At 44.5% G+C, this 21351-nt stretch overlaps 1 pseudogene; it reads left to right on the top strand.

Annotated features, from left to right (window-relative positions):
* Window positions 1-1844: 1844 nt before the first annotated feature.
* On the top strand, window positions 1845-19351 carry LOC126291419 (prostaglandin reductase 1-like; annotated as a pseudogene).
* The last annotated feature ends 2000 nt before the right edge of the window (window positions 19352-21351 follow it).

Raw genomic sequence — 21351 nt, 5'->3', positions numbered from 1 at the left:
ATAAAACCTTCTTTTATGATTCTTGAACCAAGTGTTAGCTATGGTTAAATTATGCTCTGCGCAAAATTCTACCAGGCGGCTTCCTCTTTCATTTCTTAGCCCCCATCCATATTTACCTACTATGTTTCCTTCTCTCCCTTTTCATACTCTCGAATTCCCGTCACCCATGACTACTAAATTTTCGTCTCCCTTCACTACTGAATAATTACTTATATCTCATCATACATTTCTTCAATTTCTTCGTCATCTGCAGAGCTAGTTGGCATATAAACTTGTACTACTGTACTAGGCTTGGGCTTCGTGTCTATCTTGGCCACAATAACGCGTTCACTATTTCATTTGTAGTAGCTTACCCCCATTCCTATTTTCCTATTCATTATTAAACCTACTCCTGCATTACCCCTATTTGATTTTGTATTTATAACCCTGTATTTACGTGACCAGAAGTCTTGGTCCTCCTGCCACCGAACTACACTAATTCCCACAATATCTAACTTTAACCTATCCAATTTTCTTTTTCAATTTCCTAACTTACCTGCCCGATTAAGGGATCTCATATTTCACGCTCCGATCCGTAGAATGCAAGTTTTCTTTCTCCTGATAACGACGTCCTTTTGAGTAGTCCCCGCCCGGAGTTCCGAATGGGGGACTATTTTGCCTCCGGAACATCTTATCCAAGAGGACGCCATCATCATTTAACCATACAGTAAAGCTGAATGCCCTCGGGAAAAATTACGGCTGTAGTTTCCCCTTGCTTTCAGCCGTTCGCAGAACCAGCACAGCAAGGCCGTTTTGGTTAGTGTTACAAGGCCAGATCAGTCAATCATCCAGACTGTTGCCCCTGCAACTACTGAAAAGGCTGCTGCCCCTTTTCAGGAACCACACGTTTGTCTGGCCTCACAACAGATACCCCTCCGTTGTGGTTGCACCTACGGTACGGCTATCTGTATCGTTGAGGCACGCAAGCCTCCCCACCAACGGAAAGGTCCATGGTTCATGGGGGGAAAGAAAAGAATTGACTATATACAGGGTTTTTCAAAATTACACTGACACACTTCGCTCGAGGGCATTTAGGAGGTGTCATGAGGAACAAAATAAGGATGGGGACCCCTTTTCTCATTTATTCAAAAAGTATTTGTAAGGTTTGCTGATTTGTATCTCGAGTTTCGTGGTACGCCTTTTAGTTGGAATAATACGTGAATGATAGCATAGTATGGGATAAATGAACGAAATTTAACCGATAGTTGAGTAGGAGGAATAAGTTGTCCTCAGAGATAACTTGTTGTGCACCGCTCCCTCACTGATTGGTATTACATTTTCCATGGGGAACGACAGTCTTGCCAAATTTTATTTTTTGTTAGGCACACCGGAAAGCGGTCAAACATATTTTCTCCAAACCCGGTTATGTAAAGGGGGGCATAACAAGTGATGATAAAAGATCGTAGACTAAACAAGAAGTCAGCTATGCGAGAAAATGTGGTTACTCGAAACGACACAAAGCTGCGAAAGACGCCGTCGCATGGCGCTTTGTCACCGTGTTGAGACAAAGTAGAAGGTCTGCTATCGTTTCAATAAAAGTAGTACTGATTCATGCTTAAATAAAGCCGCTAGCAGATATGCTTGAATGACGCACCGGTCCCTTCATCGCCGGTCCTTACCCAGGGGGCAGGCGCAGCGTCCTTGATTGAGGCATTATCTGCCATTACATATAATACGAGACCAGACTCGCCGTATATCATCGCAGAATACGTCGCATCGGGAGCAGCTACGTGCGCTTGTCGGCTGAGACAGCACCCTGTTGATCCCATCTTAGGGCAGCTGCACGAGGACTGACCTAGCTAGTTATGTCGAAGGCACGCAAGTTCGTCCTTGCAAATCTCTTCAAAGGAGATCCGAAAGTGGATGACTTCAGAATCGAGGAAGAAGAACTGCTACCGTTGCAGGATGGGCAAATACTGTGCGAGACGGAGTACATCAGCCTCGACGCCTACCAGAGGGGGTTCACACATAGGCACAAGGATCACAGGTATGCAAAGTTTACGGTAGGCAGTGAAGTATAGTTAAATTACAGTTCTGTTGAAACGTCTGCTTGAGTTCAATAAATGTGAAGGCTGAATCTCATTAAAAATAGCACAAGTATTCCACAAATCCTACTTGTCCCTTTCGTCATCTTAAGCTAATGAATCTCATGGCTTGTCTTTGGTACTGAAGTTCACTGGCACTATCAGGTTTTGCGATGTGCTTTGTAAATATTGGTAGAACAAAACTTATCTTTACATTTCAGTAATTCTTTTGTCAGTAACTCTTAAAAGTCACTCATGACTCGGTCTAGACATGTTTTGACTTATTCACCAACCAGCATTTCCTTGAATTTCACCAAAAATTAAGTGTAGATCACTCTGACACACTACAACATCAGCTCAATCTCAAGTGGCGCTTGACGTCTGTAAAAAAATTATTGAAAAATTCTTTCTCCCTACTAATTTTAAGAAGTTTTCTCACAAAACGAATTATAAACATTAAATGTATTTGCAACTGCGAATATGGGCATTCATCAGCTGAGGAAGATATGGAAATGATCCTATGGCATTGTTGGTCGGGTGGCCCCATGAGGGGGAGTTCGGCGGCCGTATCGCAAGTCCTCTTTAGTTCACGCCACTTCTACAACTTGCGGGTCAATGATAATGACACACCACACCCAGTCCCCTGCCAGGAAGCGACCCCAGGGCCCCCTTGTGTGGTAGTCGGAAACGTTACCGCTACGCGACGGAGGCGGACACCAGCAGCTGTATAATGGAATGACGACAGTGAAAATTGTCGCCGGACCGGGACTGGAATCCAGATTTTTCGGCTTATTGCGAGCGGTCGCCTCACAGTTTGGCACGGCTCTCTTCCTGATTCAGACTTCCATACTCTGGATGTCCATCTTTTCAGAAATGGTTGCGGGTCTCGGCTGCTCGATACAGGAAGTCATATCAAGTACCTCTCAGGCGTTTGGATTCCAAACTTATTTTATTTGGCTGCTAGTTCCGGCGATTTACTACGCCATCTTCAGGCCCCTGAGAGACGTGTATGAAGATTCCACCTCGGTTCTGGTGAAAATATGGGGCGGCAATACAGGTATTAGCAGATTTCTGCTCACTATAGCCCCTGTTTTGACCAGAAACGAGGTGGAATCTTCGTATACGTCGGTCAGAGGACTGAAGATGACGTAGTAAATCGCCGAAACTAGTAGCCAAATAAATTAAGTTTGGGAAATAGATGGCTGAATGATGTTTGACTAGACATCCAAACTTCCACTGTCGTCAACCTTATGTCTATAGCCAATTCTCATACAATCAGTATGTATATTCCCGTACCTACATCCTACTTGGCATTCATTAGTTTATTCCGTTCCCCATTGGTTTCTATGACTATCTTTGTACGATTATACAGATTTTTGAGAACGTTACATAACTGCTTTGGGCAGCACCTTTTATCCAGATCCCAAATAAATCCTTCCTCCTCATACATATGAAGATTTTTTCGTAGTCTACATACGCGAAATGAGCATCTGCATTTAATTGTCTATGTTTCACAATATTTTGGTCCAGTACGAATATATCATCCTGCATCGGTGCACTATTCGCATCATTTTCAACGGATTTGGTATGGTTAGTTTAACGTGGGGAGGTTACTCCCCTGTCGCCTCCCCGTCACGTCACGGGACGGAATGTACACTACTGGCCACTAAAATTGCTACACCACGAAGATGACGTGCTACAGACGCGAAATTTGAAAGACAGAAAGAAAATGCTGTGATATGCAAATGATTATCTTTTCAGAGGAATCACACTAGGTTGGAGCCGGTGGCGACATCCACAACGTGCTGACATGAGGAAAATTTCCTACCGATTTCTCAGACAAAAACAGCAGTTGACCGGCATTGCCTGGTGAAACGTTGTTTTGATGCCTTGTGTAAGGAGGAGAAACGGATACCATGACGTTTCCGACTTTGATAAAGGTCGCATTGTAGCCTATCGCGATTGCGGTTTATCGAATCGCGACATTGCTACTCGCGGTGGTCGAGATGGAATGACTGTTAGCAGAATATGGAATTGGTGGGTTCAGGAGGGTAATACGGAACGCCGTGCTGGATCCCAACGGCCTCGTATCACTAGCGCTCGAGACGGCAGGCATCTTATCCGCATGGCTGTAACGGTTAGTGAAGCCACGTCTCAATCCATGAGTCAATAGGTAGCGGCGTTTGCAAGACAACCACCATCAGCACGAACAGTTCGACGACGTTTGCAGCAGCATGGACTATCAGCTCAGAGACCATGGCTGCGGCTACCCTTGACGTTGCATCACAGACAGCAGCGCCTGCGATGGTGTACGCAACGACGAACCTGGGTGCACGAAAGGCAAAACGTCATTTTTCCGGATCAATCCAGGTTCTGTTCACAGCATCATGATGGTCGCATCCGTGTTTGGCGACATCGCTGTGAACGCACATTGGAAGCGTGTATTCGTCATCGCCATACTGGCGTATCACCCGGCGTGATGGTACGGGTTGCCATTGGTTACACGTCTCGGTCATCTCTTGTTCGCATTGACTGCACTTTGAACTGTGGACGTTACGTTTCAGATGTGTTACGACCAGTGGCTCTACCCTTCATTCGATACCAGCGAAACCCTACATTACAGCAGGATAATGCGCGACCGCATGTTGCAGGTCGTGTACGGGCCTTTCTAGATACAGAAAATGTTCGACTGCTGCCCTGGCCAGCACATTCTGCAGATCTCTCACCAACTGAAAATATTTGGTCAATGGTGACCGAGCAACTGGCTCGTCACAATCCGCCAGTCACTACTCTTGATGAACTGTGGTATCGTGTTGAAGCTGCACGGGCAGCTGTACCTGTACACGCCATCCAAGCTCTGTTTGACGCAATGCCCAGGCGTATCAAGGCCCTTATTTCGGCCAGAGGTTGTTGTTCTGTGTACTGATTTCTCCGGATCTATGCACCCAAACTGCGTGAGAATGTAATCACATGTCAGTTCTAGTATAATATATTTGTCCAATGAATACCCGTTTACCATCTGCATTTCTTCTTTGTGTAGCAATTTTATTGGCCAGAAGTGTATGTACAACTGTCTGCGACCTTGTGACGGTAGCGAGATTTTCCTAAATGTTTACGAATCGTGTAATTGAGGTAAGACTTGGGTACAAGTCCAACGTTCACCCAGGGTATGAGATACCACCTAAAAACCTCATCCACGTTGGCCAGCACACCCTGCTCGTCGTTAGTGAACTGTATCGATTTCAAAGCGTATATTAAACTAAAATCTGCCACTGTTCTATAAAGCGTATAATTAAGCCTGTTCATGGACGATAAAGTTCTTCTTATTGTTAGACAAATCACTGATGTCTCTTCATGAACTTTAATGTTCTTCTTCTTGCTCAAAATGGTTCAAATGGCTTAGAGCGCTATGGGACTTCACATCTGAGGCCATCAGTTCCCTGGACAGAGCTACTTAAGCGTAACTAACCTAAGGACATCACACACATCCACGGCAGAGGTAGGATTCGAACCTGCGACCGTAGCAGCAGCGCGTTTCCGGACTGAATCCTCTAGAGCCGCTTGGGCACAACGGCCGGCTTCTTATTGCTCGACTCATTACTCTGTACTTGCTCAGCTTTACCGTAACTTCAAGGTTTGTATCATATGAAATATCACAAAGTAGTTAGATGACTTATTTGCTGTATTATTTTTGCAAGTATGATAATCATAGATTTTGTGAAATGTTTTCCTCGTAAAGCGATTATTCCGCTCTTGGTTGTGAGGGTCGTCAAATTGTGTTTATTGGCAATTTGTGCAAATCTGTGTACCAGGATCTGCAGTTCATGTTCTGTATCCGCAAAGATTGTTTGGCCATCCGCAAAATAAGTGTGCTTATACTTGTCCTATTTATAAACAATAATTGTCATAGATCCATCCTCCTAGGATGGTAGGATGTTGTCAATATAAACATTACACAATAAAGATGACAGGTTGAAGCCCTGACATAGGCACTTGTTCAAATTTATTGGAAGATTTTAAACATGGCTGGAACAGCAACTGTTGAAATTCTTCATGATAAAGGATGACAGCCAAAATAGTTGAAGGATAAAAATTTATTAAATTAATAAATTTTTATCCTGCATCTGTTTTGGCTGTTATCCTTTACCGTGAACAAATTTATTGGTTTACTCAGCTCCTCATCGATTTCTATGACTACCTTTGTACGATTATACAGACGTTTAAGAACGATAATGCACTGTCTGGGATAGCTTCACCTATCCAGAATCCCGTACTGACATCTCCTTCTCAAATGAACGATCACCTTTTCACAATCTATAAACGCTAGATGTGTTTCTGTGTTGGATTTCCTACGATTATCAATACTTTAGTTCGCTGCGAATACATTTCATCAGCCGCACGGCCTAAGCGACATAATTGTTCAAGCAGCAAGGTCTCCGAAATAACTTTCATTCTTCGATTTATTCAGTTTACATACATTTTAAGCCGAGTGTCATAACACTGATTTACGTGTAAACTGTTCTGTCGCTTTCCTTAAAATTTAAAATCACTTTCATTATTTTATGAAGTGTATTCACAAATTATCAATACTGTACCACAACAGCAATACAGTCTACCGGCAAATATGAAAATTTGTGGCGGACTATGACTCTAACCCGGATTGCCCACTTGTCCTCAGCGGTCACCACAAATGCTTCGGCTATCCGAACACACTTCCACGACCGACCCAAATTTGCAAATGTCGTACTGCCTGCGTCCCATAGTGCTGCTTCCCTTGAATTTTTCGTTATATTGCCTTATCTATGGCATGAAATGCGAGAGGATCTCAATAAGTAACGCTAGATACTTTTTTCCTGAAGGCAGGTTGGTTTTATTCAGGATTCCAGTACACTAAATTATTCTCCATTCTTTTGACTACAAAAGCTGCAATTAGAGTACAATGCGATCGCCTTATGCCGCCCTACTGCGAGGACTGTATGCCCTCACGATACCACTCTACTGATCGATGTCAGAGTGATGTCTCGCTGCATCAATAACCATCCCAACATCCACCGACTGCTCCCCTCGGCGTGCGTCCTTCATTGGGCCAAATAGATGGAGAATAGAAAGTCAGAGATGCGGGCTGTATGGTGGACGAGGAAGAACAGTCCGATGAAGTTCTCTGACCTCCTCTCTGGCGCGCTGACTTTCGTGAAGCCCTGCGTCACCATGGAGAAGGAGAAGTTGGTTTGGATTTTTGTGGCGATAAACAAACTGAAATAGCTGCTGAGAATTCTTGAGGGTTGTATGACCGTGGTCCATGGAACTCTTGTATCCCTGACGTTTCGTCCAAGGCTACGTTGGATATCATCAGAGTTGCTCCTGGCCGTGCTGAGTCTTACAAAACTAGGAGCACCTCTGAAGATGTCCAACGTAGCCTTGGACGAAACATCAGGGACAGAAGAGTTCTATAGTTCCATGGACCACGGCTATAAAACCCGGAAGAATTCTCAGAAGCTGAAACATCCGGTCGTGAAAGCCTTCATTGTATGACAAGCTGAAATAGTTTCTTCAGTTTCCTGAGAGTATCACATTGCATTTGATCTTTGCACTGTGAGGTAACATTTCCAATTGTGGTGCAAGGAGTTTCACTGTGATCCATCAGTAATCTCGGATGAGAGTGTCCGCATGTTTCAGCATTACAGAAGGCACAGCTGTGTGTATGGCTGATCTGCTTGTGGAAGATCGGACAGGTTTGCACAACATTGTAGCGATGATGACAGTCGCCTCACCCAGTAACTCACAGAACTTTTGTTCAGTGATAGGTCTCCGTAGACATTCTGCAAGCGCCTATGAATATATGTGAAGCTCTGGTTTTCCGCCACATGAAAATCAATGGCAGCTCTCCGTTTGTGACGCACCTCTGTTACAGACGCCATTTTAAAGGCTAGTGGAGCACCGTCAAGTTTAGAAACTTCATGAAACCATATGAGCTGAAGCGTGTTCCACAACATATTCCGCTTTGTTCAAACGTAATTGGCTGAGAAAAAAAAGTGTAGTTTTACTTATTGCACTTATGGTACATTAGTGCGGTATCTGTATTTGATGGTGTATAGTTCCATGCATTGCTCCTTCGGACACTATGTAAGGGATATTCCACCATTCTGCAGAAGTTCTATGTTACTTTTATCAATCGTGGCAGCTGTCCTGCTTCTCCTGGTTTTGAGAGCTTCTTATATTTATTCCCTTGACATTGAGTTAACACTTAAATTGTGGTTCTTCAATTTCTGTGGCGTACTTCATGAAGAAGGGGTTCACAGGTGAACTGCCGGGTGTTTGCGTCCAATGGGGACAATGTTTCGGCAAGCGACCCCGTCGCCGTCATCAGGTCCGGTGACGAACTAACCGCCGAGGCACCGGAATCAGGTTTTATCCACTCCCCCCGCCCCCTCTCCTACCGTCGAGGTGTTCCGAATGCGATCCGCGCCCAGTTCTCGAAGTGTTTTGTAGTGGCATCCCTTCATTCTCGAATCTCATTAAAATGAGAAAGAAGAAATACTACCACGATCTGACTTCGAGCACAGGCAGAGATACTAATAAGTCGCCGCCAGCACGCTCCCCTGAACACTGAACGCGAACTGAGTTTAAGCTGGACGGCCCACGCCTGATAGTGGAGCACATTCGTAACACCTGGAAGGCAAAGCACTCCGTCTTCAGGCCACAAGTGGTCCATCGGGACCATCCGACCGCCGTGTCACCCTCAGGTGAGGATGCGGATAGGAGTCGCGTGTGGTCAGTACACCGCTCTCCCGGTCGTTAGGATGGTTTTCTTTGACCGGAGGGGCTACTATTGTGTCGAGTAGCTCCTCAATTAGTATCACGAGGCTGAGTGCACCCCGAAAAATGGGAACAGCGCATGGTGGCTTGGATGGTCACCCATCCAAGTGCCGGCCACGAGCGACAGCGCTTAACTTCGGTGATCTCACGGGAACCGAACACCTGGAAGGGGGAGGAGATAAAAGCTCGGTCCCGGCGCCTCCACGGTCAGTTCGTCAGCGCACCTGATGATGGCGGTGTAGTCGCAACCCGAAATATTGTTCCCGTCAGACACAGCTGTTCACCTGTGCACTCTTTCGTCAACACTTAAAAACTTTGCGCAAATAAAATTTTCTCAATTTCTAAGGTTCCCTCTTGCAACGTTTGCATGTTTAATCATCTCATTTGCAGGCTGCTGATGTCAGTGGAAACCTTCATGGTATGGCTAAACAAGTCAGAAAACTCTCCTCGTCACTAAATTGAGGCCATTACCAAGCCTACACACCATGTTATGCTACATAGGAATGAGATCTCTGGGGGCGAAAATGTTCTCCTCGTGGTGCTTACGATGAGTGAACGTTTCCACTCCTGACTGATTGCTGACAATTCCGCGGTCTGGTTACAGGTGGCACCTATAGTTGAGAGCCGATCGCCACAGCACCCGCTAGGACGGCACGTTGTCGCTCCCTGGGGCTGGCGCGACCGCACAGTGGTGGACCCGACGCCGGTGCCTGACGACCTCCTGCCACCAATGCTGGTGCCGGACTACGGGTACCTGTCGCCGTCGCTGGCGCTGGGGGTGCGGGGAATGCCAGGAGCCTCCGACTACTTCGGACTGTTCGACGTCTGCCACCCCAAGCCGAGGGAGGTGGTGGTCGTCAGTGGCGGGGCGGGCGCCGTGGGCTCCATAGCGGGACAGATAGCGCGCATCAAGGGCTGCAACGTCATCGGCATCGCTGGCTCTGACCTAAAGGTAAACTTTATGAGTGTTCTCCGCATTACGTAACTGCCTCTTTCGCTCAACGTCTTCCGAAGACTAAACACTTCCTCATCGACGGACATGGACTCTGAAGATCGTGCATCGACGTTACTACTTTCCTCCATAGATGATTTTGTGCACTTTGGGTTTGGTTCTCGTGGACACCCAACTGCTGAAGGTCCTCTTCCAGTTCATCCTCCCATGGCTTCCTTGGTAATCCAGTTGGACGAGTTGTCATATTTTCTCACAACTACAGCTTCAACCTGGCGTGTATCTGCCTCATGGCTATGTGCCCTGATAGCATATTCTCTTGCACTTCAATTTTCTGCACGAGGTTCGGTAGTTTCATTAGGTATTAGTTACTGATTCTTTCTATGTCACCACATATCCTCTTCACATTCTGGTCCAAAAATCCATGTCATTATTTTCCTTTACAAAATCGGTATTTTCTCGTGCTTTTTGTGGTTCTTAACGCGTCTGTTCCACATAACAACACCAGTACTATCTGTATTATCATTGCCACAGGTACTACTACAACGCCGCGCCAACACAAGGTTGGCAGCCCGTCGTCTGCCTAGCACAGTGCACTCTAGTGGGCTGTGCAGCTTGACGGAACTGGAGTGTGCCTCGTTCACTTCTTAGCTAGATTTCAACCTAGGCAGACGCACTTTCCTAATCGGCCCTAAGCCACTTCTGTTTGCATTGATTCTCTGAGGAGGGCCCATCAGGATTAGTCCCTTAGAATATGTTGTGTAAGTTATAGCCGTAGCTGCAGTCCTACAAAGCACTGAAGATAAGTAATTTTCATTGTACTATGTGTTTCTTGAATAATAATCCTTCTCTCTAACAGTGTGTCATACCTCATATTATTGCAACCTGGACTCCTTCAGCTCCTAGCAACTCGGCCTTCTACTTATTTCCATTTAGTAACGAGCTGAAAACACCCATGCGTTTTGTGCCTCTAAACAGTGTGACACAATACTATCACTTCATTACGGGCCTAACGTATGGTGTTAGCTGATACAATTTTTTGATTGTATTATCAGCTACAAACTGAACTAAGTTTCAGATACATTGAAAATACGTTGATTAATTTCTTGTTTTAGGTCATTATGACGATTGATCTAGGTGCCAAAGTAATTCAAATTTCCCACCCCGCTTATATTCCATATTTCAACCTGTAATGATCCATTATTGGGGTCTCCGCTGGAAACGTCCATCATTAGGGGCTTCTCTGGATGCTTCTATCAATTCAGTCTTTTCCATGTTAATCTTCAGTCCAACATTACTGGCATTCTTTCATACGTACTCTATGGTTAATCCTCAGTCCAATATTGTTGGCATTCTTTCGTAAGTACTACTTGGCATCCGCCATCTCTTCCTCTGATTCCGTCTGCATATCCCAATAAATACGGTCTTAGACTCCACTTCACCCCTTCACCGTCTTTTTTCATTTCTCAATTTACTTTCTCCAGGACCAAATTAGAAATAAGCAGAAGGCAGTGGTGAAATGGCATCCCTTTGTCTGACACCTCTCCTGATGCTGAATTCCTTGAAAAGCTCACCTGGTATGGCTTTTGCCTTTGCTGACTACACCTACATCAAGTTAATTAACTTCCTTGGTTTGCGAAGCTCGCTCAGGACGTTGTGCATACTTCCCTGTGCACGTCATAATTCGCCCTCTAAAAATTTACATACCTTACCAGGAACCGCTGGCTGATTTCCAAGCACTTGTACCAGATTTGTCCCATAGTGAAAATGTGAACCACGGTTGATCTTGCTACCGAGAGACCACCGTGGAACTCTCCAACAATATCTTCAGCATAATGCTTTAGCTATTCAAGAAGTACTAATGATAACACTTTACATGGCACACATAACCGAGAAATACTTCTATAATTACTACAATTCTTTTTACTGTAATTTTTGTGCAGCGAGATAATGGTAGCTGAATTGCATTCTTCAGGGATCTCTTCCTTTCTCCATAATTATGATATCATATATCCCTTTCTGATGTATTCCACCTCCTGCCTGCAACAGCTCTCCCGTTGCCCTATCTTCTCCAGGTGCCCTATTATTCATCAGTTTCTTAACTACCACGAGACTGCTACGGTCGCAGGTTCGAATCCTGCCTCGGGCATGGATGTGTGTGATGTCCTTAGGTTAGTTAGGTTTAAGTAGTTCTAAGTTCTAGGGGACTGATGACCAGAGTAGTTAAGTCCCATAGTGCTCAGAGCCATTTGAACCATTTGAAGTTTCTTAACTTCTCTATCTACATCATGTTGATTTACCTCAATTTCTTCTTCCTTTTGGGAAGATATTTTCAGGATCCCAGCATTCGGAAAGTGCTCAAAATATTGTCTTCATCTGTCCACCTGTCCAGAATTCTTTTCCTGCCCTTTAGCATGCCTCGTTAAAGGGCCCAAAAGATCCCAAGCCTGGCGATGGAAGACGTAGTTCAAAACTGTACGTGTACCTCACCCCTCATGGTAATATACATGTGCCTCAGTGAAAAAGACCAATAAAAAGGTGTTGGCATGTGGACGTAATGTGCTGTTACAGTCTCTTCTGTACCTAAGGTCCATCACCGTTCCCTTTGGATCCCTACGTAATTCGGTGCTCTCCGATACACTCGATCGAACAGCGGAGGAGTGGTACTCAAGCGCCAACTTTAGGTTACAATATCTCCGGATGTAATTAACATTTGACAATGCAACAAAACGGCACTGATTACGTATTTGTTTATACGTTCAGATGTGCTAACAAAACTAACGGGTTACATTTAAAAAACTTAGGTTTGTGTTAAAAAACATACTACCGTGCATTTTTTATGGTTTGTATTAACCAATTACATTAGCCCCTCTCCTCACGTTCGGTCTGTGGAATCGATTCGTCAGTATTTGATGTGGTTTACGAAATATATCCAGCGGTATTGTTAGGTGACTCACCCTGTATATGAAACTACCGACGTTTCGATTCCTGTTCCAAGCGACCTTCTTCACAGTATTCTTACCTTCTTCAGAGTGTTTTTGTTTACAGTAAACAAAAACACTTGAAGAAGGTAGCTTTCAAGAGGGACCGAAACGTCAGTAGTTTTATATATACTGACTATGCGGTCACAACCCCAGAATTTTTTTATCGAAGAATGAAGTTCCCAATTTACTGTCAATCGGCAGATACACACTTACTGCCAAATCGTAATACATTTTGAATTTGTAATGTCAACATTCACACATAATCACAGTGACTCTTAAAAGTAAACTGATTGTACGGGCCTTAAAAAATCACCGGAAAATTAAGATTGCTTATGAGATAGAAAGGTCGTTCAGTATTACACAAAGTCAGTTCTCCTTCAAGACCTGTACAACCCGCTACGCCGATTTCAGTTGTACAGAAAGTGACGGTTCACATAAAATATCCAAAATTTCCTCATCCGACTTCATTTGTAGCCGGTAAGCACTTTTCGAAATTCGGCGATCGATTTCAACCATTATTCCGCAAAATTAAAATATCGTTTCCGAGCTCCATGTAAATGCGTCCGATCGTGCTCCGAATGTGATCAAGACTATCCAAAGCAGCTGTCTATAACAGACAATGTGCGCAAATGCTATTACTTCTGATTGGCTAAGATACATTAAAGGCAGCCACTAACCTGCCTCTTTTACTTTGAACCACTCACAATATTAATATCTTTTAAACCCATTTATTAAATGAACTATTTTAGAAAACCCACACCTATCAAAACAATTGCCTCCTTCCCTAACTGAATTGTTGTCTGAGTATGCTTCTCGTTTCAACACCTCCGTAAGCTGCCGAATTACCCATAGCAAATTTCTCAGGAGCGTAGGACTCTCACATCATCGAGTCATAAGTTCTCGCGATATCATTCACTCATTTCATAGAAAAATAAAATATACACATATTACGTTACATCACACTTATGGCCACTGTCATTCTAATAATCAAGTGCAATAGATGAGCAATAATTAACAGGACACATAATATTAGGAGTACATAAAAATGATTTACAGAAACACTTTGTTTTGACCTTTTACGATTTTATTGCCTGTATGATAGTGACATCTGTTAGCTAGTGCCATAACTGCTAGAATATAGCAGGGACGTAAAAGCATATATCTGTCACGAGATAGCCTTAAACTCGTCGTCTGTATGATGCTACTTCATGTCGACCGACTTCTGTAGGAGTGATGTATGGCGCTCCACTACGGACTTTAATATATTTTACTATTTCTTTCTGAAATTATAACATTCACTTTAAGTGCGCTGCAGTACAAGGTGTTTATAAATGAATATTGGGGTTTTAATACTTTATAGTATTAATTAAATTAAACTTACAGTTATAAATTATATGTCAAATGAAAGAGAAACTCAAACAGTTGAGTTTGGCAACAGCGCACATGCGCAGCGAGCAATGTTTCCGCCGCAATCCGCTAGACAGCGGTAGTAGTGAAGATGGTGAGTAGTGAACAGAAAGCGTTTTGTGTTTTGCAGTTTGCAAAAACCGAATCTGTAGTTATTGTGCAACGTGCGTTCCTGCTGAGGTTCGGTTGTGGTCCTCCACGTGATGATAACATATGTAGGTGGTATCATCAATTTGAAGATAACGGCTGCCTTTGTAAAGGGACAAGCTCAGGACGACCGAGAGTTACTGAAGAGACTGCTAAGCGAGTGAGAGAGTCGTTCACTCGTAGCTCAAAGGAATCACTCCGGAAGGCTAGTCGTGAATTACAAGTTCCCGTGTCGACTGTTTGGAAAGTTTTAAGGAAACGCGTACAACTACGTTCTTACCGCTTACAGTTATTACAAGCTCTAAAGCCGGCAGACCATGGATTACGTGCCAACTTCGCAAACGAAACGTTGTTTCATGACGCTGGAGATTTTCTGGATCATGCTGTCTTCAGTGATGAATCGATCATTCATCTTGGCGGACATGTTAACACTCACAATGTGCGCCGGCCGGTGTGGCCGAGCGGTTCTAGGTGCTACAGTCCGGAACCGCGCGACCGCTACGATCGCAGGTTCAAATCCTGCCTCGGCATGGATGTGTGTGATGTCCTTAGGTTAGTTAGGTTTAAGTAGTTCTAAGTTCTAGAAACTGATGACCTCGGCAGTTAAGTCCCATAGTACTCAGAACCATTTGTACCATTTCACAATGTGCCCATCTAGGGCTCAGAAAATTCTCACAAGGTGGTACAAATGCAACGAGATTCCTCTAAAGTGACTGTTTCTTGTGCCGTATCCCGGTGGAAAGTTTATGGGCGTTTCTTTTTTGGTGAACCTACTGTAACTGGCACTTCTTACCTTGATACACAAGAGCAATCGATCTTCCCTCAGATGGAAGAAGATGAGCCAGAGAACTTCATTTTCCAGCAAGATGGTGGTGATTGGTTGAACTTCACTGTACCCATCCGCTGGATAGTCCACAAGGGGCCCAATGACAGGGCTTGCTTTACATGGCATCCACGTTCATCCGACCTAATGCCATGCGACTGTTTCAGTTGAGGCTTCATCAAGGGTTGTGTGTACGTGCCTCTGCTACCAGCAGACTTCCCTCAATTAAGAAACAGGATTGAAGCAGCTGTTGTTACAATTACTGAAGGCACACTTATCAACTTTTGGGGAGAACTCGGCTATATAATTCATGTGTGCTGTGTGACAAATGGTACTCACATTGAACATTTGCACTACTGGCCATTAAAATTGCTACATCACGAAGGTGACGTGCTACAGACGCGAAATTGAACCGACAGAACGAAGATGCTGTGATTTGCAAATGATTGGCTTTTCAGAGCATTCACACAAGATTGGCGCCGGTGGCGACACCTACAACGTGCTGACATGAGGAAAGTTTCCAACCGATTTCTCATACACAAACAGTAATTGATCGGCGTTGCCTGGTGAAATGTTGTTGTGATGCCTCGTGTAAGGAGGAGAAATGCGTTTTACCACGTCTCCGACTTTGATAAAGGTCGGATTGCAGCCTATCACGATTGCGGTTTATCGTATCGCGACATTGCTGCTCGCGTTAGTCGAGATCCAATGACTGATAGCAGAATATGGAATCTGTGGGTTCAGGAGGGTAATATGAAACGCCCTGCTGGATCCCAACGGCCTCGCAACACTAGCAGTCGACATGACAGGCATCTTATCCGCATGGTTGTAACAGATCGTGCAGCCACGTCTCCACGTCTCGATCTCTGAGCCAACAGATGGAGACGTTTGCAAGACAACAACCATCTGCACGAATAGTTCGACGACGTTTGCAGCAGCACAGACTATCAGCTCGAAGACCATGGCTGCGGTTACCCTTGACGTTGCATCACAGACACCAGCGCCTGCGATGCTGTGCTCAACGGCGAACCTGGGTGCACGAATGGCGAAACGTCATTTTTCGGATGAATAGAGGTTCTGTTTACAGCATCATGATGGTCGCATCCGTGTTTGGCGACATCGCGGTAAACGCACATTGGAAGCGTGTATTCGTCATCGCCATACTGGGGTATCACTCGGCGTGATGGTATGGGGTGTCATTGGTTACACGTCTCGGTCACCTCTTGTTCGCATTGACGGCACTTTGAATAGTGGACGTTACATTTCAGATGTGTTACGACCCGTTTCTCTACCCTTCATTCGATACCTGTGAAACCCTACATTTCAGCAGGATAATGCACAACATCATGTTGCAGGTCCTGTGCGGGCCTTTCTGGATACAGAAAATGTTCGACTGCTGCCCTGGCCAGCACATTCTTCGGATCTCTCACCAATTGAAGACGTCTGGTCAATGGTGGCCGAGCAAGTGGTTCATCACAATACGCTAGTCACTACTCTTGATGAAGTGTGGTATCGTGTTGAAGCTGCATGGGCAGCTGTACCTGTACACGCCATCCAAGCTCTGTTTGACTCAATGCCCAGGTGTATCAAGGCCATTATTACGGCCAGAGGTGGTTGTTCTGTGTACTGATTTCTCAGGATCAATGCAACCAAATTGCGTGACAATGTAATTACGAGTCAGTTCTAGTATATAGTATATTTGTCCCATGAATACCCGTTAAACATCTGGATTTCTTCTTGGTGTAACAATTTTAATGGCCAGTAGTGTATCATGGGATGGACCTGATCCGCCAAAGCCGGCCGCGGTGGTCTAGCGGTTCTAGGCGCTCAGTCCGGAACCGCGGGACCGCTACGGTCGCAGGTTCGAATCCTGCCTCGGGCATGGATGTGTGTGATGTCTTTAGGTTAGTTAGGTTTAAGTAGTTCTAAGTTCTAGGGGACTGATGACCACAGATGTTAAGTCCCAAAGTGCTCAGAGCCATTTTTTTTTGATCCGCCAAAAACGGTAGATAATCCTCGGCAGTAATGAGACCCTGTAAAGTAACCAAGGTTCCCGTGGAATACCAGGCTATGGCAGACCCAATCTTCACCAAACTACCGCCGTGTTTCAGTTTTAGGACGTAGACTCGCTAAGAAATTGGAAACAGCTTTGGGAGGAAAACTGATCCTAAAACTTCCTGGCATATTAAAACTACGTGCCGGAGCGAGGCTTGCGCTCAGGACCTTGTCTTTCAAGGGCAAGTGCTCTACCATCTGAGCTACCCAAGCACAAATAAGGCCCCGTTCTCACAGCTTAATGTCTGCCAGTACCTCGTCTCCTACCTTACAAACTTCACAGGAACTTTCACGCGGACCTTGCAGAACTAGCACACTTCGAAGCAAGAATGTTACGGAGACATGGCTTAGCCACAGCCTGGGAAATGTACGAGTTAGTCTGGCATACACTTTTAGTCTGTAGGAAGTTTCATATCAGATCACACTTCGCTGCAGAGGGAAAATTTCATTCTGAAAACTAATCCTATCAAGTGGCTTACTTCCATTGCACCATTTTTCAGGTTATACGGTCTCGGTAATACGTTTTCCTTTTATGGACTTCCTGTTTTTTGCTTACATTTTTCACTATGATTATGAAATGCAGTTCTGCAGTGACATTTTCAGCCGTCATTCTCTTACCTTTCGTCACAATCCTCTTCCATGACCGTCTGTTACGGTCAATCGACACACACTTTCATCCGCATTTACTTAGCGGATGACCTTTTGCCGCTTTCCCTATATGCATTATAAATCTTCTACATCTACATCTACATCCATACTCCGCAAGCCACCTGACGGTGTGTAGCGGAGGGTATCTTGAGTATCTCTTGAGTATCGGTTATCCCTTCTATTCCAGTCTCGTATTGTTCATGGAAAGAAAAATTGTCGGTATGCCTCTGTGTGGACTCCAATCTCTCTGATTTTATCCTCATGGTCTCTTCACGAGATATACGTAGGAGGGAGCAGTATACTGCTTGACTCCTCAGTGAAGGTATGTCCTCGAAACTTCCACAAAAGCCCGTACCGAGCTACTGAGCGGCTCTCTTGCAGAGTCTTCCACTGAAGTTTATTTATCATCTCCGTCCACGCTTTCGCGATTTCTAATTGATCCTGTAACGAAGCGTGCTGCTCTCCGTTGGATCTTCTTTATCTCTACTATCAACCACATCTGGTACGGATCTCACACCAGTGAGCACTATTCAAGCAGTGGGCGAACAAGTGTACAGTAACCCACTTCCTTTGTTTTCGGATTGCATTTCCTTAGGATTCTCCAGTGAATCTCAGTCTGGCGCCTGCTTTACCGACGAAGACTCTTCAAACATCAAATATTTGATCTACCTTATTTACAGAAGCATCCACCATACGAGGACCAACAAATATCCCTCGTTGTAATTCACTTATCTCCGACATAATGCACTCGAAAATACACTGAACACCTTTGTAATCACGACTGACAACTGCAGCGTACTGGACAGACTTCACATGTTCCATTCGTGGTCAAACACAACAGTGCAACGTGCAGGCTTGGTTAGCATCCGAATTTATGATCAAGGACTCATTACTCTAGTGTTTTTCCCCCCTCGTACGTTCTTCCTGCTTCTAAGCATCAACGTACCATCTTTTCACATTTATTGCAGTTAAATAATTTTCTCCCTGTGTTTTATCCCATTTGCAGGTGAAGTGGCTGAAGGAGGAGCTAGGTTTCCACCACGCCTTCAACTACAAGACGGCGAATTTGGACCAGGCGCTGAAGGAGGCCGCCCCAGGTGGCGTCGACGTCTACTTCGACAACGTGGGAGGAGAGCAGAGCAGTGCGGTGATCAGCAACATGCGTCAGCGTGGCCGTATCTCCCTGTGTGGCTTCATCTCCGTCTACAACGTCACGAAGATGGCCATGGCGCCCGTCGTCCAGATGAACATGGTCGGGAAGGAACTCGTAATGGAGGGTTTCATGGTGACCCGATGGCGGGACCAGTGGGATATGGCCTTCCTCTAGATGGCACAGTGGATCAAGGAGGGAAAGCTCAAATACAGGGAGACCGTCACGGAGGGCTTCGAAAACACGCCGGAAGCTTTCATCGGTATGCTCAGGGGTGAAGATCTGGGGAAAGCTGTCGTCAAGGTGTGACGTCATTCGTATGTTTGGCTAGAATTCGAGGATTAGAGCACTGATTTAAGGAAACTCGGAGGAAATACTTGTGGAAAATTAGGCACTTTCTACAAATGGAAAGACAGTTGCCAGCTAATATTACAGTAGGTTTCCTTTGGTTGGATGTAAATTTGTTATTTCTCTCTTAGAATAAAGAATAACTTTGTAATGACAAGTGAGGCATTTCCAATTCACTCCACACATTATTTTGTCCTTCCGTTCTCCCTATCCTAAAATTATTTACGACTATCCTCCCCATTTATGTGCTCTTATTTTAGAACGACGTGTCTAGTCAAAGTGAAGAGTTTTTATTTTTAAAATGAATCATTGCTTACACTTGGTTTAAGAATCGTGAAAGAAGATTTTATGCTTAGAAGAGACCTGGTGACAATGGAAAGTTTCAGTTTGATCACATAAAGGTACGTCCGAGATTTCGAAGTCACAGTTTTAACTCCAAGATATTTCCAGGGGCCAATGCCGACTCTCACCATAATTTATCGCTCATGAACTGCATACCTGAACTGTGGAAATTGCAGAAATATGGGAACGTATGCAGATGAGACCTGGATAATGTGAGCGAAAAGTTGTTGAGAGTTTCAGAGGGAGCATCAGGACAGGATGGGCTGAAACGGGAAAAGGAATACAAAAGAAGACGAAGGGTTAGTTATCAGAAATAAAATACGAAAGTCAGCAGAGGACAGATGGAGAGCTCCATCAAATCAATTTTTGGGTTGAAGACCACGACAACAATTACAACATCTACAGTGCAGATCTATAGTATATGGATTTAAAATTTGTGTACAAATACTTACAGATTTAGCAAACAAAAGTAAGACGAAAAAAGCCGCTACGGCATTGCGCTAGTACCTGTTGTGACTCCCACGTGGTTATTCACATATGTTTAGGGATATATTGCTCGCAAAAGGTATATCGAAAACAGAAAAATCAAGCAAAATAACGCTACTCTATCCTCCTCATAGTATAACGTTTCCCCATTTTAACCACTCGATGTAAATAACTAACACTAGCAACAGTGCAAAAATGTCCTATGTCACGCAGGCACTATGAAGTTACCAATAGCTCTGGACGAGAATGATGGTATACCCCTTCCATCCAAGCGATACGAAGTTCTCTGTTCGGCTCATTTCCAAAAAGGGTGCTTGGCCTAAGAAGTTGAAAAAATGTGACTGGATGAGCTGTGGTTGGGATTTGTCTGAGGTAAACATTTGTCTATGACAGGGGGGGGGGGGGGAGACCCAATTGATACCGTGATGAAAGAAGATACAGGGGTCGATAGTAAAGAGGGAGGGACCCCAGTATTATAATCGGAATTTAAAAGAGCTTTGGACGACATAAGATCAAATAAGACAGACGAGATAGATAACATTCCATTGGAATATCAAAAACCATTGGTGGGCATAGCAACCAAACGACTATTAATGATGATGCGTAGAATGTTTGAGACTGGCGATATAAAATGAGGTTTCCGAAAAGACATCATCCACACAATTGCGAATATAGCAAGGGTCGGCCAGTGCGGAAAGTATCGCAGTCAGTGTAACACCTCATACATCCAAGGTGCTGACAAGAATAATACACAGAAGATTGGAAAAAAAAATTGAGACTCCGTTAAACGCGCAAGGGTTTAGCTTAGCTGCAGAAAAAACCACCGGTAGCAGACAGTCAGTCCTGTCACTGTTCGTGATTGTGGTAAGGTAGGCGAATGATCGACTTCGGATTACTAGGAAAATTGTAAGAAAGTTTGATGTTCGGTAAAGGATCCAGTTTATAGGACACTAGTGCGATCCGTTATTAAGTATTACTCGACGGTTTGGGACCGGCACCACGTCAGATTAAAGAAAGAAATAAAAGAAACACACAGGCAGGCTGCAAGATTTGTACGGTACGTTCGGACAATACGAAAGTACACTCCTGGAAATGGAAAAAAGAACACATTGACACCAGTGTGTCAGACCCAC

The sequence above is a fragment of the Schistocerca gregaria genome, chromosome 1 (genome assembly GCF_023897955.1).
Source record: "Schistocerca gregaria isolate iqSchGreg1 chromosome 1, iqSchGreg1.2, whole genome shotgun sequence".
Taxonomy (NCBI): Eukaryota; Metazoa; Arthropoda; class Insecta; order Orthoptera; family Acrididae; genus Schistocerca; species Schistocerca gregaria.
This window is presented reverse-complemented; position numbering and strand designations above follow the sequence as displayed.